The sequence below is a fragment of the Scyliorhinus torazame genome, chromosome 1 (genome assembly GCF_047496885.1).
Source record: "Scyliorhinus torazame isolate Kashiwa2021f chromosome 1, sScyTor2.1, whole genome shotgun sequence".
In the NCBI taxonomy this organism is placed as follows: Eukaryota; Metazoa; Chordata; class Chondrichthyes; order Carcharhiniformes; family Scyliorhinidae; genus Scyliorhinus; species Scyliorhinus torazame.
Window position 1 is genome coordinate 387,669,075 of NC_092707.1, and position 18,905 is coordinate 387,687,979.

At 45.6% G+C, this 18,905-nt stretch overlaps 1 protein-coding gene across 4 annotated transcripts in view; it reads right to left on the reverse strand.

The window, feature by feature from the left end:
* The window catches only part of cnsta (consortin, connexin sorting protein a), a 98,379-nt gene that overhangs the window by 50,724 nt on the left and 28,750 nt on the right, over positions 1-18,905 (reverse strand). The gene's annotated exons all lie outside the window — the stretch shown is intronic.

An 18,905-nucleotide genomic window follows, 5' to 3' on the forward strand; every position in this document is an offset into this window, starting at 1 on the left:
AACCGCGGGAGAAGGCTCTCACTGTCCACCCTATCTAACCCCCTGATCATTTTGTATGCCTCCATTAAGTCTCCTCTTAACCTTCTCTCCAACGAAAACAGCCTCAAGTCCATCAGCCTTTCCTCATAAGATTTTCCCTCCATACCAGGCAACATCCTGGTAAATCTCCTCTGCACCCGTTCCAAAGCCTCCACGTCCTTCCTATAATGCGGTGACCAGAACTGTACGCAATACTCCAAATGCAGCCGTACCAGAGTTCTGTACAGCTGCAACATGACCTCCTGACTCCGGAACTCAATCCCTCTACCAATAAAGGCCAACACTCCATAGGCCTTCTTCACAACCCTATCAACCTGGGTGGCAACTTTCAGGGATCTATGTACATGGACACCTAGATCCCTCTGCTCATCCACACTTCCAAGAACTTTACCATTAGCCAAATATTCCGCATTCCTGTTATTCCTTCCAAAGTGAATCACCTCACACTTCTCTACATTAAACTCCATTTGCCACCTCTCAGCCCAGCTCTGCAGCTTATCTATATCCCTCTGCAACCTGCTACATCCTTCCACACTATCGACAACACCACCGACTTTAGTATCGTCTGCAAATTTACTCACCCACCCTTCTGCGCCTTCCTCTAGGTCATTGATAAAAATGACAAACAGCAACGGCCCCAGAACAGATCCTTGTGGTACTCCACTTGTAACTGAACTCCATTCTGAACATTTCCCATCAACCGCCACCCTCTGTCTTCTTTCAGCTAGCCAATTTCTGATCCACATCTCTATATCACCCTCAATCCCCAGCCTCCGTATTTTCTGCAATAGCCTACCGTGGGGAACCTTATCAAACGCTTTGCTGAAATCCATATACACCACATCAACTGCTCTATCCTCGTCTACCTGTTCAGTCACTTTCTCAAAGAACTCGATAAGGTTTGTGAGGCATGACCTACCCTTCACAAAGCCATGCTGACTATCCCTGATCATATTATTCCTATCTAGATGCTTATAAATCTTGTCTCTTATAATCCCCTCCAAGACTTTACCCACTACAGACGTGAGGCTCACCGGTCTATAGTTGCCGGGGTTGTCTCTGCTCCCCTTTTTGAACAACGGGACCACATTTGCTATCCTCCAGTCCTCTGGCACTATTCCTGTAGCCAATGATGACATAAAAATCAAAGCCAAAGGTCCAGCAATCTCTTCCGTGGCCTCCCAGAGAATCCTAGGATAAATCCCATCAGGACCCGGGGACTTATCTATTTTCAGCCTGTCCAGAATTGCCAACACCTCTTCCCTACGTACCTCAATGCCATCTATTCTATTGGCCTGGGTCTCAGCATTCTCCTCCACAACATTATCTTTTCCCTGAGTGAATACTGACGAAAAATATTCATTTAGTATCTCGCCTATCTCGTCAGACTCCACACACAACTTCCCATCCCTGTCCTTGACTGGTCCTACTCTTTCCCTAGTCATTCGCTTATTCCTGACATACCTATAGAAAGCTTTTGGGTTTTCCTTGATGCTACCTGCCAAATACTTCTCATGTCCCCTCCTTGCTCGTCTTAGCTCTCTCGTTAGATCCTTCCTCGCTACCTTGTAACTATCCATCGCCCCAACAGAAGGAAGGAGGGAGGACATTTAAAAAAAAAATGTATTTTATTCGAAACTTATTTGAACGGTTACAAAACATAACAGTCCAGAGAACATACTCCGCACCACATTTATACAATTTAAACAAATTTTTCTCCATTTTCACCCGTCCCACCTGCGACAAACAACTCCTCAAACATGGCCACCAACACACACCCCATCTCGTCTCAAAGCCCTCCACTGAACCCCGCAATTCATATTTAATCATTTCCAGATGGAGAAAGTCACCAAGCCACCAAACCCAGCAGCGTTGCCAACTGCCATTCCAATAAGATCCTTCGCCGGGCAACCAGAGAGGCAAGGCCGCGACATCAGCCTTCCTCCCCTCCATCAGCTCCGGCTTCTCTGAAATCCGAAATAGCGTCACCAAAGGGTCCAGCCCAACCTCTTTCCCCACAATCCTCATTAGTGCCGCGAATCTCTCTAGCTTCTCACAGCCTCAAAACATATATGTGTGGTTTGCTGGTCCCGCCCACACTTCTCGCACTCATCTGCCACTCCCTGGAAAGACCCACTTATTCTTGCCCGAGTCATATGCATCCTATGTACCACTTTGAATTGCATCCGGCCACTCACACCATGGCTGCCACCGCAAGTTCAGGAAGGATGACATCTTAAGAAGGCTCTTCAAATGAAGCCATAATGGCTGAACTTAAAAACCAAAAAGGAGCAATCACATTGCTGGGAGTCTATAGGCCCCTTAACAGTCCGAGAGAAATAGAAGGGCAGATATGTAGGCAAATTTCAGAGAAGTGCAAAAGTATTAGGATAGTTATAGTGGGGGATTTCAACTTCTCCAACATTAACTGAGGTGGTCATAGTGTGAAAGGTTTAGAGGGAGCAGGATTCTTCAAATAGAACTTTTTAAGCCAACATGTATAAGATCCTACAAGAGAGGGTGCGGTCCTGGACTTAATTTTAGGTAACAAAGCCCGGCAAGTGGTTGAAGTATCAGCAGGGGGGCATTTTGCAGACAGCGATCAGAACTCCATTTGATTAAGATTGTTATGGAAAAGGACAAGGATGGGCCTGAAATCAAAGTTCTAAACTGAGGGAAGGCCAATTTCAATAAGATCAGATATGATTTGGCAAGAGTGGACTGGACACTTTTAGTTAAATCTGTGACAGAACAGTGGGACGCATTCAAGAGGGAAATAGGGAGAGTACAGGGCCAACATGACCAATAAAAGTGGGATCAACAAATCCAGTGAACCCTAGATATTGAGGATACACAGCATTGGATAAAGAGATGGAAGGATGGCTTAAGGCAGATATAGTGGGCTCAAAACAGCAGAAGCTCGAGAGGTGTATAAAATGTGCAAGCGGGTACTTAAAAAGGAAATTAGGAGAGCAAAAAGGTGACATTTAAGGATACTAGCAGGTAAAATAAAGGAAGCTCCTAAGTTGTTTTACAAGTACATGAAGGGCAAAAGGATAACCAGGATAAAAGGATAACCAGGGTAAAAGGAAAACCAGGATAAAAGGAAAACCAGGATAAAAGGAAAACCAGGATAAGCGTAGGGCCCATTAAGGGCAACAGTGGTAATTAGTGTGTGAAGCCAGAGGACATAGGTAAGGTTCTAAATGAATACTTTGTGTCGGTTTTCACCAGTGAGAGGGATGGTGTGGGTATAGAAATCAGGGAGAAGAACTATGATAAAATGAAATTAACATAGACACAAGAGATTCTGAGTGGTCTGGCAGGGTAGATAGATCTCCAGGGCTGGATGAAAGTATCCCAGGCTTGTTGTCATGTAAGGGAAGAAATAGCAGGGGCACTGGCAATAATTTTCAATTTAGGCCACAGGAAAGGTGCTGGAAGATTGGAGGATAGCTAATGTGATACAATTATTCAAGAAGGGAGGAAGGGATAAACCAGGAAACAACAATGCCAGTCAGTCTAACCTCAGTGGTAGGGAAACTATTGGAAACAATTCTGAGAAACAGAATTAATCTGTATTTGGAGAAGCAGGGGTTAATCAAGAACAGTAGATGTGGTTTTGTTAAGGGGAGGTCGTGTCTGACCAACTCAATTAAATTTTTCGAAGGGGTGACCAGGTGTGTAGATGAGGGTAATGTATTTGATGTAGTCTACTTGGACTTTGGCAAAGCTTTTGATAAGGTCTCGCATGGGAGATTGATAGTGAAGGCAAGAACCCAGAGGATTCAAGGAAATTTGGCAAATTGGATCCAAAATTGGCTGAGTGACAGGAAGCAGAGTGTGATGGTCGAGGGCTATTGTTCTGACTGGAAGCCGGTGTCCAGTGGGGTCCCACAGAGGTCAGTGTTGGGGGCCTTGCTGTTTGTGATTTAGACTTGAATATAGAAAGGTTGATCAGTAACTTCACGGATTAAACAAAAATTGGAGTGTTAAATATTGAGGAGGATAGCCATAGATTATAGGAGGATATAGACAGGCTGGCCAGATGGGCTGATCAATAGCAAATAGAATTCAATCCGAATAAGTGTGAGGTGATGCAATTAGGCAGGACAAACAAGGCAAGGGAATACATGATAAACAATGGGACTCAGAGGATCAGCGAGGTCCTTTGTGTGTATGTACACTGGTCCCTTAATAATAATAATTGCTTATCGTCACAAATAGGCTTCAGTGAAGTCAGTGAAAAGCTCCTAGTCGCCACATTCCGGCGCCTGGTATGGGAATTGGACCCGCACTGCTGGCATTGTTCTGCATTACAAGCCAGCTGTTTAGCCCAGTGTGCTAAACCAGCCCCCATTAGGTAGCAGGGCAGGTGGATAAAGTGAAGAAGGCATATGGTACAATTGCCTTGAATATTAATAATACTAATACTTATTGTCACAAGTAGGCTTACAATAACACTGCAATGAAGTTATACTGTGAAAATCCCCTAGTCGCCACACTCCGGCGCCTGTTCGGGTACGGAGGGAGAATTCAGAATGTCAAATTACCTAACAGCGCATATTTCGGGACTTGTGGGAGGAAACCGGAGCACCCAGAGGAAACCCACGCAAACACGGGGAGAACGTGCAGACTCCACACAGACAGTGACCAAAGCCAGGAATTGAACCTGGGACCCTGGTGCTGTGAAGCAATAGTGATAGCCCCTGTGCTACCGTGGATTAGCCTAGACATAGAGTTTAAGCACAGAGAGGTTTTGCTGGAACTCTTTAAAACGTTGGTTAGGCCACAACTAGAGTACTGTGCGCAGATCTCGAATCCACATTATAGGAGATGTGATGGCACTGGAAAGGGTGCAGAAGAGATTTATCAGGAGGTTGCCTGGAGAGTTTTAGTTATGAAAAAATTGGATAGACTGGGGTTGTTTTCCTTGGAGCAGAGAAGACTGACAGGGGACATGATTGAGATGCATAAAATTATGAGAGGTTTAGATAAAGTAGACAGAAATAAACCTTTCCCCTTGGTGGAGGGATTAATGACCAGAGCACATAGATTTAAATTATGGGGCAGGAGGTTTGTGCCAAGTGGGCGGCACGGTAGCACTGTTGCTTCACAGCTCCAGGGTCCCAGGTTCGATTTCCGGCTTGGGTCACTGTCTGTGCAGAGTCTGCTGTCATGTGAGGGTACCTTTAATAAATGGGTGTTTAAGAAAGGTACCTTTAAGAAATGGGTGTTTATCAGTGATGTCAGAGTGTGGGTGGAGCTGGGCTGTCTGTCAGCTTTTTACTTTCGTTTTAGACTGTTTGCTGCAGGGTGTGTTTCAGTTTCATTTTCAGAGCTGGATAGCCAGAAGGGGTATTAGTCGCTCTCTTTGTAATCTAAAGACTGTAAATCGATCCTTTGGTGATTTAAAACTAATAACTGCTCTCAGTAATGACTTTAACCTGATGTGCTTCTGTTTAAAGTTTTTTTTAAGTCTTATGAATGTTAAAAGGACAGCTTAAGGATTACTTTGTGTTGTATTCTTTTGTGGTTGTATTTGAATTGATGGTTGTTAAGATGTTCACTGTACGTTTTTAAAAGGTTAACTTGAGTTCATAGAATAAACATTGTTTTGCTTTAAAAAATACTTTTCCATTTCTGCTGGACCACACCTGTAGAGTGGGCCGTGTGCTCCCCATATCACAATCTACTAAAAGTTGTGGGTCAGTTGAACTTCATGATACACTTTGGGGTTCTGCAAACCCTGGCCCATAACACTGCACGTTCTCCCCATGTCTGCGTGGATTTCCTCTGGGTGCTCCGGTTTCCTCCCACAGTCCAAAGATGTGCAGTTTAGGTGGATTGGCCATGCTAAATTGCCCTCAGTGTCCAAAAAAGGTTAGGTGGGGTTATGAGGATAGGGTGGAAGTGTGGGCTTAAATGGGGGGGCTCTTTCCAAGGGCCAGTGCAGACTCGATGGGCTGAATGGGCTCTTTCTGTACTGTCATGTCGCTGTGAAAATGAGGGATAGAAATGGCAAGATTAGGGAACCATGGATGACGGGTGGAATTGTGAGACTAGCTAAGATGAAAAAGGAAGCATACATAAGATCTAGGCGACTTAAAACTGATGAAGCTTTGGAGGAATATCGGGAACGTAGGACAAATTTCAAACACGCAATAAAGAGGGCTAAAAGGGGTCATGAAATATCTTTGGCTAACAGGGTTAAGGACAATCCCAAAGCCTTTTATTCATACACAAGGAGAAAGAGGGTAACTAGTGAAAGGATTGGCCTACTCAAAGACAAAAGAGGGAATTTATACTTGGAGTCAGAGGAAATGGGTGAGATTCTTAATGTGTACTTTGCATCGGTATTCACCAAGGAGAGGGACATGACGGATGTTGAGGCTAGGGATGGATGTTTAAATACTCGAGGTCAAGTCGGCATAAGGAAAGGGGAGGTTTTGGGTATTCTAAAAGGCATTAAGGTGGACAAGTCCCCAGGTCCAGATGGGATCTATCCCAGGTTACTGAGGGAAGCGAGGTCGAAATAGCTGGGGCCTTAACAGATATCTTTGCAGCATCCTTGAGCACGGGGGAGGTCCCAGAGGACTGGAGAATAGCTAATGTTGTCCCTTTGTTTAAGAAGGGTAGCAGGGATAATCCAGGGAATTATAGACCCGTGAGCTTGACGTCAGTGGTAGGCAAACTGTTGGAGAAGATACTGAGGGATAGGATCTATTCACATTTGGAAGAAAATAGACTTATCAGTGATAGGCAGCATGGTTTTGTGCAGGGAAGGTCATGTCTTACAAACCAAATAGAATTCTTTGAGAAAGTGACAAAGTTAATTGATGAGGGAAGGGCTGTAGATGTCATATACATGGACTTCAGTAAGGTGTTTGATAAAGATTCCCATGGCAGGTTGATGGAAAAAGTGAAGTTGTATGGGGTTCAGGGTGTACTAGCTAGATGGATAAAGAACTGGCTGGGCAACAGGAGACAGAGAGTAGTGGTGGAAGGGAGTGTCTCAAAATGAAGAAAGGTGACTAGTGGTGTTCCACAGGGATCCGTGCTCGGACCACTGTTGTTTGTGATATACATAAATGATCTGGACAACGGTATAGGTGGTCTGATTAGCAATTTTGCAGGTGATGCTAACTAAGATTGGTGGAGTTGCAGATAGTGAGGAGGACTGTCAGAGAATACAGCAAAATATAAATAGATTGGAGAGTTGGGCAGAGAAATGGCAGATGGAGTTCAATCCAGGCAAATGCGAGGTGATGCATTTTGGAAGATCTAATTCAAGAGCGGACTATACGGTCAATGGAAGAGTCCAGGGGAAAATTGATGTACAGAGAGATCTGGGAGTTCAGGTCCATTGTACCCTGAAGGTGGCAATGCAGGTTGATAGAGTGGTCAAGAAGGCATACCGCATGCTTGCCTTCATCGGACGGGTATTGAGTACAAGAGTCGGCAGTTCATGTTACGGTTGTATAGGACTTCGGTTAGGCCAAATTTGGAATACTGCGTGCAGTTCTGGTCGTCACATTACCAAAAGGATGTGGATGCTTTAGAGAGGGTGCAGAGGAGGTTCACCAGGATGTTGCCTGGTATGGAGGGTGCTAGCTATGAAGAAAGGTGGAGTAGATTAGGATTGTTTTCGTTGGAAAGAAGGCGGTTGAGGGGGGACCCGATTGAGGTCTACAAAATTATGAGATGTATGGACAGGGTGGACAGCAACAAGCTTTTTCCAAGAGTGGGGGTGTCAATTACAAGGGGTCACGATTTCAAGGTTGAGAGGGGAAAAGTTTAAGGGTGATTTGCGTGGAAAGTATTTTACACAGAGGGTGGTGGGTGCCTGGAACGCTTTGCCAGCGGAGGTGATAGAGGCGGGCACGATAGCATCATTCAAGATGCATCTAGACGGATATATGAACGGGCGGGAAACAGAGGGAAGTAGATCCTTGGAAAATAGGCAACAGGTTTAGATAAAGGATCTGGATCGGCGCAGGCTGGGAGGGCCGAAGGGCCTGTTCCTGTGCTGTAATTTTCTTTGTTCTTTGTAAATTCTATGATAAGTGCTGGAAAATGGGATTTGAATATTTAAATGGTTGTTTCTGACCAGTGCAGATGCATGGGCCGAAGGGCCTTTTCTGTACTGTTGACTTCTATGACTGTGTAGAGGAGACCACATTGTCAACAGCAAATACAATATACTAAATTGAAAGGAGAAAATTGCTGTTTCACTTTGGAGGAGTATTTCGGGCCTTTGACAGTGAGAAGGGCAGGTTTTTCACCTCCTACACTTTCACAGAAAATTGTCGAAGGGAAGGGAGAAGGTGTTGGGGGTGACTCAGGAGTGGGCTAGGCTGTCACAGAGGGAACAGTCCCTATAAAATACTGAAAGGGGAGGGGAGGCGAGGAGAAGATGTGTTTGGTGGTGGCATCACGCTGCAGCTGGCAAATGATCCATTGAATAGGGAGGCTGGTGGAGTGAAAAGTGAGTTCAATGGGTTCATGGTTCTGGGAGGGAGGGAAAGGGGTAAGAGCAGAAGTGCATGAAATGGATTGGACTCATTGTCAACCATGCTGGGTGAGTGTCTTTGATTGATTGAAAAAAAGAACACTTTGGAAGTCCTAGTGTGGACGGTTGCATTGTTGAAACAGATGTGATGGAGATGAAGAAACCAGAAAATGGAAGAGAGTCCATACAGGAAGCAGGATTTTAGGAAGTGCAGCTGAGGTGGCTGTCGGAGTCTAGGTTTGTAGTGAGTGAACTTTAGTAGATAGCCTATCACTATGAAAGGAGCCGAGATGGACCAGGTAAAGGTGAGGGAAGGGTGGAAAATGAAAACAAAGTCAATGGCCGCGATTCTCTTAAAGAATCTCTCGGTTCATTTGTGGCAGGTTTTTCAGAGAGTTTCCCACCGACTCTGCTGGTGAGTTTCCCACCACTATTCAATGACACTTTTTTGGGCCCTGGGGTGTTTCTCACTGGTTTAGTCCACACTTAGAATTTTTTTTTAGCACTGGGGAGCTGGATTCAGAGATCGGGCCGCCATTTTGAAAGGGTGCCCCAATCTCTAAGTGAGCTGGTGGGTCCCCCCCACCCATAGGCAATGTCACCCCCCATACACATGGGCACTACCCCACATCAACCAAGTGAAGACACCATGCTATGGGATCCCTGGAGGACACTCTCTTCAGGCCTCCCTAAGCCCATTTTACAGCACCACCCCCCCCTCCCCCATCACCTCCTCCAACCTCCCACAGGCCCCTACCTACCTGCCCTGCACACCCCCACCCTTCGGACCCCTCCTCCATCCTCCTTTCATGGGAATGGCCCCCTCACACCTGACCCTTGGCAGTGCTCCAGCCAGCTTGGCAGTGCCACCCAGGCACATTGGCAGTGCCAGGGCAGTGCCAAGGTGCCAGTTGGGCAGTGCCCAGGTGTACACATTCCACTGGGAGGGTCAGGGGGCCATCCTGCACTGATCCTGACCACCCATGGGTCTCCAAAAGTCCCGTTCCGCCCGGACCACAATCTTGTGGATCAGCACTGATGGGCGCTGTGATGTGGCCTCCTGGAGAGGCTAGAGAATCAAGGAAGGACGATGTGTCCCAAGTAGGCCATAAGTAGGTTTAAGACATACATCCGCGAGCGCAGTTTGGTCCTGCCACCTTTGGGTGGAGTTCCGACTCCGACGCCTCGCGGGAATTGGGCAAATCCCACGAAGCATGGACGCTGTCGGGAGGCCCGCAGGAGAGCTTTCCCGGGATCCTCCGGCCGCGTTGTGCTCTCGCTTGAGCGCATCGTGGCCAGAGAATCGCACCCAATTACATTTTCTAGCTCGAGGCAAGAGCAAGAGGCGGCACCAATACAATCTTCAGTGCACCGGAAAAAGAGATGAGTAAGTGGGCCTGAGCACGACTGGAATAATGCGTGTTCCACATATCCAACAAAAAGGCAGAAATAGCTTGAATCCATGCAGGTACCCACAACAATATCTTTCATTTGGAGGAAAGAAGTTGTTCAGAGTGAGAACAAGCTCAGCCAGGTGGTGAAGGGGTAGTGGGTGGGGACTGGTTGGGCCTCTGTTCGAGAAGGCGGGGAGTTTTGTGCCTGACCTGGTGGGGTATGCACATGTAGAGGGATTGGATGTCTATAATGAAGAGGAAGTAGTTCAGGCCAGGAAATCCTTGAAGTGATGTGGGTTGAGGTCAGTTACGGTCCTGGACACAATAATGTGATGTTAGGTAGTAGGTAGGGGAGGTAAGAGAAACTGTTGACATTCTGTCTCTGCTAGGTCGGGGTCAGTACATCAGACAACAATAGTGCCACCCTTGTCAGTTGAATTGATAACAATGTTAGGCTTGGATTTCAGAGAACAGAGTGCAGCAAGTACAAAGGGAGACAGGTTAAAGTGAGCAAGATGAGCAGAGATATTGAGACAGCCATTGACACTCTGGAAGCTATCAAAGAAAAGATCTAGAGAGAGTAAGAGGCCAGAAGGAAGGAAAGATTCAGGTGGAGGGAGAACGTTGGAGATAGGCAAAGAGATCCATTGAGTTAAGGGGAGACCTCCTGGTCAAGGAAGTGGGCACAAAGGCAACTGAAGAAAAGCTCAACTTTGTGCCGAGCTTCAAATTCATCAAGATGGGGACATAAAGAGGTGAAGACATAAAGAGATGAGAGAGGGTTGAAGGGAAGGGAAGGAAGGATCTGGAGGGGCGTTGGTACCCATGGGTTGGTGAAGCTTGTGCTCCTTCACAAGGTAAAAAAGATTTTTAAATGTTTTTGTTAAGAAAGTGCCGAATGAGGTAAATAATTAAGTTAAACAATGGACCAGGATAGCTTTGGGACAGGGTAATGTGTTCCGTCTCAGGTTGAGACGACAAGAATTTGAGTTCTGGATATCTTGGAGATATGGGTGATAATAAAAAGGGTGAAACTAATTTGGAATCCATTGAGAATATGTTGAAGCCGGAGACAGCTGATTAAAGAAATGTGGCTGCGGAAGTGGAGTTAAGCTATCTGATCAAACAAGAGAAAGGAAATAGAAAACAATGAAGATGGACAAGAAAGAAGAGCCAAATGGAATTCCTGTCAGAGAGAAGGACAGAGCTATTTCAAGTTAGCCATTCCTGGAAGAGAAGTGCCAGTGAATTAAACACCAATACAAAAGCAATACTGCAAATGCTGGAAATCTGAAAAACAAACTAGAAAAGTACAATTGGTCAGACAGCATCTGCAGAGAGAAACAGAGTTAATGTTTCAGGTAATTTCATTAGAACTGAAGAAAGATAGAAATCGAAGCATTTTTAATCCAATGCAAGGTGCAGGAAGGAGAAGATCTGTGATAGTGTGGAGGCCAGGGAGGTTTAAATAGCTAAAGATACCATGATGCAACTATCGAAAGAAGTGAGAATGAATAAAGTAAAGAAGCAACGTCCAAACGAAGCGTAAATTGCTACATGAAAACCATCTGAACACAAGGTGAAGGAATAAATAAGGTGAAGCCTGACCCAACAAAACATAAGTAGGAAAAATAATATAGAACTAGATGGAGATGAGAGGTTATGATCTCATCTTGATCATGCAATCATCCAGGTTCGATTTGACAACTATTAACAATTCACTGCTTTACTTAACGCTGACAAAAGAATTTTTCCGCTTTTGTAACGGCAAGAGCAAAGACTGGTGTCAAAATTGGCCGAAAACCAGGAAAGAAGCTAAAATAGCCAATTTAATGCTGTGTTACTGCCAACAAATAAGCAAACAACTTAAATAAATACATTTAGAATAACCAACTTTTTTTTGCAATTAAGGCGCAATTTAGTGTGGCCAATCCACCTGACTGGCACATCTTTGGGCTGTGGGGGTGAAACCCACGCAGACACGGGGAGAATGTGCAAACTCCGCAGTGACTCGGGGCTGGGATCAAACCAGTCCTCAGCACCGTAGGCAGCAGTGCTAACCACTGTGTCACCGTGCCGCCCCGTAAGCAAACAAATCTGTTGTTGCTTGTTAAGACTTGGTTGGATAAATCATTTCTATTTAAGGTCCAGTATTTCCCTCAGAGATTTTAAAACAGCCAAGTTGGAGTTAACTCACGCAACTGGCATTAGTTGAATGATTGAGCAGCTAACCTCGAAGTCAATATCTGTCCAACTCGTATTTTGTTACACTGACTGGTTCTGTCTTGCCTTTAGTGAGAAAGGACTTTCTAGAAAAGTGAACTACATTAGATAACTCACCCAACCAACAACTTGCAAACAGTTTACTGTGCTGCGTCTCATTGACAATGCAAGTTATTGTATACAGAATTGTTGTCTCACCTATTTCATCCTCTATCCACTGTATGTTGCAACATTAACATTAATGCATTACACAAATTTACTTCAAGTTCTTTTGACTGCCTGAAGTCAGTACACAATAAAAGCAACACATTATTTTGCATTGTGCCTTTACCATAAGAATCCAGGCTCTTTGAAGAAGTATAATTACAAAAATAAACTGTCACTGGGCCAAAGGGAGATACAAAATAAACTTGATCAAATAGGAAGGTTTTAATTGTGGTTGTCAACATGGAAGAGAAGTGCATAGTTTAGAGACATTAGTACTGCCAGAAAAAAGCTCACTAAACCTCAGAACATCCCATATTTCTTCACATACATTGTTATTTTTAAGATGCAGTCGATTATATGGAAAAATACAGCAGTCAGTTTGCACACGAGAAGGTCCCACAAAGGTGAGTTCATTAACCTGTTAGACTGTTTCTCGTTGAGGAACTAGTGATTAGGGTACTGGAAAAACGCCCTGCTCAAATTCAAGTAGTGCTGTGGGATCTCATATGTTTGCCTGAAGCAATAGTACACGGAAGGCCCTCAATTCGGTTGGTCACTTGGAATGGAAGAGGGTTGAACGGTGCAGTAAAATGGTTGAGGATATTTGCTCATTTGAAGAGCTTGAATGCTGATGTGGTGTTTCTGCAGAAGACATTTGCGGACCAGGGACAGTTAGGAAAGGGATGGGTGAACCAGGTATTCCACTTTGGTTTTGATAGTATGGCCCAGGGGGCTGCAGTTCTGATAATATAAAGGGCTTCTTTTTGGCTGCTAAGATTATGATGGACCTGAATGGGAGACACGTGATTGTCAGTGGGTCTGACATTGGGGAGCATATTACATTTAACAAAAGTGAGTCTATCTCACCTTTTACGTTGTGGGGCGGCCCCTTAAGCTCATCATCATGGGATAGATAATGTTCTTACAAGGACAGGACTGGGAGACTGGGAAAGTCTCACAAGGTTAGGACTGGGAGGGTGGAGCGGCAGAGGCTGGCGGGTTCCATCCTAGAGGTGGGCTGCCAGTTCTTGCTTGCCCTAACACCAGAGTTGTTGACGAGTAGGAAAAAGTTGCAATTCGAGCTACTCTCGATAGGTAAGGCGGTGAGACAGCTGCTACACTCGCGGAAGACATTTTATGAGCACGGAGAGAAGGCCAGTCACCCCTTTAGTGCACAAACTGAGGCAGCAGGCTGCCTCCCGGGAGATTGTGCAGGTAAGGGACTCGGGTGGAAGGCTGGTTTCCGCCCCATCAAAGGTTAATGGAACATTTTAAGCTTTTTAATCAAAGTCTGGACGGAGGGAAGGTCGCCCATGATGCAGATTTTGGAACGGTTGTCTTTAGTGGAGGTGGAGAGGAAGAGAAGGGAGGAGCTGAAATCCTTGTTGGGTCCCGAGGGGCATATGAAGTGTATTGGATTGGATTGATTTATTGTCACGTGTACCGTGGTACAGTGAAAAGTATTTTTCTGTGAGCAGTTCAAACAGATCATTTAGTACATGAAAATAAAGTAAAATAAAAATAAAATACATAATAGGGCAACACAAGGTACACAATGCAAATGCAAAGACACCGACACCGGTTGAAGCATACAGGTCAGTCCACAAGAGGGTCGTTTAGGAGTCTGGCAACAGCAGGGAAGAAGCGGTTTTTGAATCTGTTTGTGCGTGTTCTCAGACTTTTGTATCTCCTGCCCGATGGAAGAAGTTGGAAGAGTGAGTAAGCCGGGTGGGAGGGGTCTTTGATTATGCTGCCCACTTTCCCCAGGCAGCGGGTGGTGTAGATGGAGTCAATGGATGGGAGGCTGGTTGGTGTGATGGACTGGGCTGTGTTCATGACTCTCTGAAGTGTCTTGCAGTCTTGGGCCAAGCAGTTGCCATACCAGTCTGTGATGCAGTCAGATCGGATGCTTTCTATGGTGCATCTGTAAAAGTTGCTAAGAGTCAGGGTGGGCATGCCGAATTTCCTTAAGTTTCCTGAGGAAGTATAGGCGCTGTTGTGCTTTCTTGTTGGTAGCGTGAATGTGGGTGGACCAGGATAGATTTTTGGTGATGTGCACCCCCAGGAATTTGAAACTGTTAACCATCTCCACCTCTGCCCACTGATGCAGACAGGTGTGTGTACAGTACTTTGCTTCCTGAAATCAATGACCAGCTCTTTAGTTTTGCTGGCATTGAGGGAGAGATTGTTCTCTATCTCACTCCTGTATTCTGACTCATTGTTCCGACCCACTATGGTCACGTCATCAGCAAGATTACAGATGGAGTTGGGGGCTAAGTACGCAGCCTTGCGGGGCCCCAGTATTGAGGACTATTGTGGAGGTGTTGTTTATTCTTACTGATTGTGGTCTGTGGGTCAGAAAGTCGAGGAACCAGTTGCAGAGTAAGGAGCCAAGTCCTAGGTTTTGGATCTTTGATATGAGCTTGGCTGGGATTATGGTGTTGAAGGCGGAGCTATAGTCAATAAATAGGAGTCTGATGTAGGAGTCCTTGTTGTCGAGATGCTCTACGGATGAGTGTAGGGCCAGGGAGATAGCATCTGCTGTGGACCGGTTGCGGCGGTATGCGAATTGCAGTGGATCTAGGCATTCTGGGAATATGAAGTTGACGCGCTTCATGACCAACCTCTTGAAGCACTTCATTATGATTGATGTCAGGGCCACCGGACGGTAGTCATTGAGGTACGTTGCCTGGTCCTTCTTAGGCAACGTTATGATGGTGGTCTTCTTGAAGCAGGTGTGGACTTCGGAACGGAATAGAGACAGGTTAAAGATGTCCACGAACACATCTGCCAGCTGATTCAATGCAGTCAGGCAAAGCTCCGGTCTGGATGGGTTTCCCATAGAATTCCCCACTGATATTAGATACATTTAACGATTCCCTTCCCTGGGGGGTAATGCCAGTTACATTGGCTAAAGCCTCTATTTCCCTGATTTTGAAGAAAGATAAGGACACTATAGAATGTAGGCTGTATCGGCCTATCTCATTGTTGGATGCTGATGCTAAGTTGTTGGCTAAGGTGTTCCCAGTGCGGTTGAAGCCCTGCCTTCCAGGGATGACTTCGGAAGAACAGACAAGTTTTTTCAAGGGTTGGCAGCTGCCAGCCAATATACAACGACTATAAAATATCGTACTGTCCCCCCTTTAGTGTCTGAACTGGAGGTGATTGTTTCAATGGACTCAGAAAAGTAGTATGATAGGGTCAAGTGGGGGAATGGTCAAGGATCGACTTGGGATTCTTGGGAGTTTTAGTTTCAGGCCAAAATCTATATCTTGGATTAGTTTGTTGTATAGGGCTCCCACCACTACTGCTCGGACAAACAACTTGCGATTAGGTTATTTTCAGTTGGCTATCGGGACAAGGCAGGGTTGTCCATTGTCTCCGCTTCGGTTTGCCTTGGCAATTGAACCACTTGCTATAGTGTTAAGACCTTCCACAGAGTAGAGGGGAATAAAACAGAGAGGGAGAGAGCATAGGGTGTTCATATATGCAGATAATCTACTATGTTTATATCACAGACCCAGTCTCCACCATGGACGAGATAATGCAGCTACTGAGGAGTTTTGGCTTGTTCTCGGGGTACAAGTTAAATTTGGATAAGAGTGAATACTTTCCGGTAAACCCCCAGGAAGGGGAGTCGACCTGGGGATGTTGCCTTTTCGCGTCGCTAGATCTAGCTTTCATTATCTGGAAATCAGGGTAACCCATGTGCTAGTCTGGCGAGTGAGATTAGAACTGGATTTGCAGAGGTGACATAACCTCTTCCTATCCTTGGCGGGCAGGGTTCAGACGGTCAACATGAATGACTTTGCGAGGTTTTTATTTCTTTTTCAATGTCTCCCTATTTTTCGCTAGTGTAGCCATCTGGGATGGCCACTTCCAACTAGGTACAGAGAAACTCGCAAAGCCTAGCGGGTAAAATGGACATGCCAAGACTCAGGCAGGCTCAGAGCATGAAATGCATATTTGTAAGCAAGAAGTCCAGATGGTATCGAAACTCCGCCCAGTTAGCATTTTAATGGGGCCGATTAGCATTTGATGGCCCATCCTCACCAAGACAAAGGACTGGTACTCAAGCAACCGGGACAGTTCGGCGCCACTCCCTGTTCAAGGGAAACGCAAACAATGGGGTCAGTGACCGCTTGGGACATGCCCAGCCATCCAGATCCCGGCCCACTTATTGATTAGGAATCGAACGGAGTGATCAGGGATCACCCAATGAGTAGGGCCCAAACCGAGGACCGCTCAAAAGAGCGCGAAAACCCCCAAGTATAAGAAGAAGAGTTTGCCATATGTTCGCTCTCTCTTGGTCCTGGTACCCCGGTCACGGCCATCTCCAAGTGCAGCAACACCAGAAGCAAGTACAAGTTCAAAGCTTGCTACCAGACGGATGAGTCTAGCTGAGCAGCAGTTACTCCTCCAGACCCGAGAAGATCCAGAATCAAACAGCGGCCACTGTTCTCTGACCTAAGCCGGGTGCCCGAAGTTTGTCTTAGTCGATAGATGTAGTTAACTAGTAGTGTTTATGTTACATGACTAATTGTGTGTAAATAAAGTACCCTTGACCTTGAACTAACTAACTGGTGTTTGGCTCTTTGATCGATAGCTGGTCGAAACTTGTGGTGATAGCATTTGATACCTGGCGACTCTAAGCATTAGGACATAGATAACATAGAAAGAAGGACAAATTTACTGATTGCCATAATTGGAACAGCCACAGGAAGGACAGAGAAAAGAGTATATGAAAAGAAAGGCAACTCTCAATATGATAGTTTCCTTCATTTGGGTGGATAAGACCCCAAGGATTCGATTCGTAGGGTGTTCCTTCGGAGTGTGTGAGAGAGAGCGAGAGTGAGTGAAATAAGTGAGAATGAAAATGAGAGATAAAAAGATGCACGCACGCACGCACACAGTCGGGTTGTTTAACCTTACCTAATGTTATTTTATTACTGGGCAGCTAATATTGAAACGGTATTCAAATTCCATATGGGACCAGATGGAGTCTGGCTCCCACTTCAGTGTTCCCCTGCGCAATTTACCTACAGTCCAGTGGTGGTGTCCACCTCTTGAGGATTTGGAGGCAGTTTAGGTCAAATTTTAATCTTGGCTCTGTGTCGTTGTCAGGCCCCATCTGTCAGAATCATCTTTTTGTGGAGCATGTTTGGACTCAAAGTTCAGGTCCTGAGGGAGGGGCTGGTGTGCTTTGAGGGGTTGTATGTGGAGGGTAGGTTTGTCAGATTGGAGGAGCTTTGGATAACTCCAGAGGTCTAATTTATTTAGATATTTCCAGGTGTGTGATTTCCTGTGTAAGCAGATCTCGGTGCTTCCCTTGACACCTTCACTCTCCTGCCCGAGGTGGGAGAAAGATTTTGGAAATTTATGGCCAGATCTTGTCGGTGAAGCCGGCTCCATTGAATGGGGGGAGGAGGGGGAGCTGGGTCTGTTTTTGAGGGAGGGGTGCAGAGTGATACTCTTCACAGGGTCAACTCAACCTCCCGGATCTTGATTCACTTCAAGGTGGTGTACAAGGTGGCATCTGACCAAGACGAGGGAGAGTGATTTTTTTCTTGGGGGTGGAAGATGGGTATGAACGTTGTTCTCGGAGGCCGGTGAATCATACCCACGTGTTCTAGTCGTGTCCTAAACTTGCAAGCTTCTGGTCTTCTTTAACACCATGCAAGGAATTCTTGATATTGAACTGGAGCCTCATCAGGGTTTCGGGGCTCACTGGTGCTATCCTCGCCGTTAACCGTTAATAGCTGAGGTGTGAGTTCTTCTGGGGTGGAGTTCTCCTACCCGACCCAGTGCCTCAACCTGGTTTGGAGATCTAATCAAGCTCCTATGCCTAGAGAAGTTCAAGTACACACGTGCTTTTCAAACTTTTTTTTCCTGGGATCCATTTTTACAAACGGCTGTCCTTCGTGACCCACGCCAGCCGAACTTCGTCTCCACCATTTTTGCTTACCTTTACTATGGCAAGTGAGCCTGCTTGGTCCTCACGATCTCACTTGCTTGGTCATTCAATGTTACATTTCTGCTAAGGACTGCAGCTAATGATTTAAGTTCTCACTGCAAGATTTGTCCTCGAACTCGCCATGCTTCAAATGCATTTGAAGTTTTGAGAGTTTTAATCTTTCATTTGCCAGTACTTCCCTGCACATAAAACACATGGATTTTGCATCCTGATTTGCATCAGCACAATTAACAATCCATACCTCAAGGAATCATCTTTATACTGCTTTGTTCCTGATTTCAGCTTCTTCTTAATGGGTTGTTCACAGAGGCTCACACCAGCACTGCTTTGTCCTGCCATGGACTCTCCCGAGAAGCTCTCTCCATCAGGTCCATTTGAGATCTTGGCCTGTTTGTTTCTCTGTCCCTCCCTTCTTTATTCTAAATAGCAGCCATTCATTTCCTTTTGCAGAGAGCTAGTCACTGTCAGCAGGGAGGTTATTGGTCAATGTTTAGTTGTAGATGGGAAGTTTGGGGTTAATTTTTGGATGTGATATTCATGTACTGCACCTGTATGT